The sequence below is a fragment of the Hyperoodon ampullatus genome, assembly GCF_949752795.1.
Source record: "Hyperoodon ampullatus genome assembly, chromosome: 14".
NCBI lineage: Eukaryota > Metazoa > Chordata > Mammalia > Artiodactyla > Ziphiidae > Hyperoodon > Hyperoodon ampullatus.
Window position 1 is genome coordinate 39042969 of NC_136927.1, and position 3583 is coordinate 39046551.

Genomic DNA, 3583 nt, shown 5'->3' on the forward strand with positions numbered 1-3583 from the left:
AGTTATGACATCTAACATTAACAATAATAATGTTAGTTACATGAGTTATATACACAGTCAGTCATCCCTCAGTATCATGGGAGATTGGTTCCAGGACGCTCCGCACCCCGTGAATACCAAAATCCAAGGATGCTCAAGTCCAAGGATGGCGTAGTACAGTTGGCCCTCCATATCCATGGGTTCTGCACACGTGGATTCAACCAACTGTGATATGGAACCTGCAGATAGGGAGGGCTGACTATATGTATGTTAAATACACATAGAATTCGAATACACAACAAATAGCAAATGGCAGAAAGGGTAAAATGGAATTAAAGTGTTCTAAGACTCTGAAGGGGTAAAAGTTACTAGTTTTTCTTAGATGCCTGTAAATCAAGAATGCATGTTCATGGACATATATACACTACCAAACGTAAGGTAGATAGATAGTGGGAAGCAGCCGCAGAGCACAGGGAGATCAGCTCGGTGCTTTGTGACCGCCTGGAGGGGTGGGATGGGGAGGGTGGGAGGGAGGGAGATGCATGAGGGAGGGGATGTGGGAACAGATGTATATGTATGACTGATTCACTTTGTTATAAAGCAGAAACTAATAAAAAAAAAAAAAAAAGAATGCATGTTGAAATCACAAGGATAACCACTGAAAGAAGAGCAAAAGAATGAATAACAAACAGAGGTGAAAAACTGGAATTTAAAAAAACGATTGATCTAAAAGAAAGAAGAGAAAAAGAAATATAAAACAGGTGGGATAAATATTAAAGAAACAGTGAGATAGTATTATAGATGAAACTAAATACATTAGTGATTATATAAAATGTAAATAAACCAAGCACCCCAATTAAGCCTCCCAACAATCATATACATACAATTAGACACACGAAACAGGTGAAGAATTTGAGGCACAGGGAAGTTAAGTAACCTGTCCAAGGTTGCTCAGCTAGGAAGTCATGGTACCAGGATTCGAACCTAGCAGCCTGCCCTCGGGGCCTCTGTCCACCTAACACTGCTTTAGGTCAGCCCTTCCACTGGGCTCTACCCAGATTCCTGCAACAAGTTCCTAACCAGGGCTCGCTGGTGCCACATCGTTGCCATGGTGACCATGCTACGTCACAAACTGGATCTCATCTCTCTCCCAAATTAAAATCTCTTCCTGGATTCTCATTTACCTCAGGACAAATGTGTAAGGTCAAAAAAGGTCCTTCTAGATGAAGCCTCTGCCAACCTCCCTCTCCCTTCATCCACTACGTCCTGCCTTCCTGCCCTACATTCCAGGAAGATTGGACTCCTGGGGTTTCCAGAAAGTACAAGCAGTTTCCCCAGCCTGGAATGTATGAGTCATGCTCCAATGCCCCCTCCTCTGTAGAGCTCCCAGGAAGGTCAGGGTCAGCCCCCCATCCCCATCCCCTAAGCCCTTTCTCTGTGCCACACACTGTGCTCAATGCTTTACAGGCATCATTCCCATTTAACCCTCACAACTCCATGATGCAAGGACCATCATTCTTCATCTTCTAGATAGGAAGGCAGAAAGGCTAAGTGGATTACCAAGCAAATCCATTAATCCAGTTAGTAAATATTTACTTAGTAACTATCATGGGCCTGGCACTCTCCTAGGTGCTGGGAAAAGAGCAGCAAGCTGAACAAACAGCCCTGCCCTCCTGTGAGCATATATACCATAGGTATGTAGTATACGTTGCATATATATTGTATAGATACTGTGGTTGTTGGTACCAAGTGATATGACGAAAATAAAGTAGGGAGGAGGGAGAGAATGTGAAGCTGGCTGCAGTGTTTTTTTAAAAGGTGGCCAGGGGAGGCCTGAGACGCTGACATCTGAGCAAAGACATAGAAGATAAGGGAATGAGCCATGGGGCATCTCAGAGACAAGGTTTCTGAGCAGAACAGCTGGAAGTGGCTGCCGGTGGGGTGGGAGATGCCTCGAGGGAGGAGCAGTGAGTGAAAGGCATGGGCAGCACACACTGAAATCTTCATTATCTACCAACCAGCCTGACCCCTGACTAGACAGCGAGCCCCGCGGAGTATGGTCCTACCTCCAGACAGGAGGCATTGCTAAACGAAGAAACTTGGACTTTAATTCTGAATAAGACAGTTAAAGGGGCACCTTCCCCAACACAACCTTTTATGGATTTGGAACCCTGAGGCCGCCACTGACCATCCTTGGGCCACACTGCGCCATTCTCCACCCTGTGCCTTCCCTTCCCCGCTCTCCGAAGGAATCTGACACTGCGTCCCTATGTCTTGGGAACAGGATCTGTACACTGTGGGCCTCCACGAAATCTTCCTCAACAAAGGAAAGGTACAGAAGGAGAGCCTGCCAGCGTCAGGGAGGCCTGATTCTAACACTGGTTTCGCTCACATTGTCTTCCCACTTTCTTGAAGAAAAACTGAGCTGTTATAAATCCAAAGAGCAAATCAAATTAATGTCACACCCCTGCACGCTCTAAGAAACAGGGTGCAAGGTTGATGGGCTATGCAGCATCGTGCCAAAACCTATCCCCCTGGGAGAGGAGAGCCCTGGTCCTCTGTGTGGCAAACGTTGGCGGGGGTGAGAAACATGTCTAAGGCCAGGCCAAGACAAGACTGAATTCCAGAGGGTTCTACAAGAGGAAGAGAGAGGGGACCTCTACCAGATGACCCCTGTGGAGACGCCTGAGACACAGAACAGAGCCAGAAAATGAAAAAACGCAACATTCACCTGGGAGAATTTAGGAGCCACCTGGGAAAGACAAAGGGGATCCTGGGGGTTGGGAGGCAAGGGGGCGGCAACAGGCTTCAAGTCACACCCTGTGGAGTGACAGTGGCCTGGAATCACTCGCAGGACCCAGGGCAGGGGGCCTTATCAGGCCTTTGCTTCTTCCAGGAAGACCGACAGAGGAGGGAAGCGTGTGCAGGGAGATACTGCCCGTTCAAATATTTGAAAATAATCTTCCAAATTCTAAGGAGACAGAGTGATCCTTCAATACCCGCCTAAAAATTAAATCTATGTATTTTATGGCACGTGAACACTTTCAGACATAAATGATGCCTCTCGAATGATCAGTGTACTACATGGTTACATTCTTTAATACAATCTGAAGCACAGTTTTACTACTTAAAACTAGAGAGGTTTATAGTGCTGTGCCTCGGGTTTTATGGCATATGGTTCACACTCATCCTTGGTTCAGAACAGCCTCCCTGCCCCAACCCTAAACCGTTAAGTAACACTGTGCTGTAGGAAAATAAGATCTGTCCTGTGATCTGTATTCAATTTTTAGGAAAAATGATGGCTGGTGGTACTTATCAAAACTGAAACCCATGCTCACTTTTAATGCTCCTCAACTCGTATTTAATAAGCACTTCCACAGAGGCTAAGAACTTGGAGGCTGGACTTCGAAAATACCTTTGATAATGGTGATCTCTAGTGCCCCCAAGTGGTCATAAGTGATGTGACGTCCTCAATAGGGATTCCCGTCCTGAGAGGTGGTAAATTTTGCCACCTGGAAATTTTTATCAGAACAGGATGGTTGAAAATGAAGATATCAGGGGCAACAGAGGGCCCAGAAAAGAATGGTTCCTTTTATACTATTTC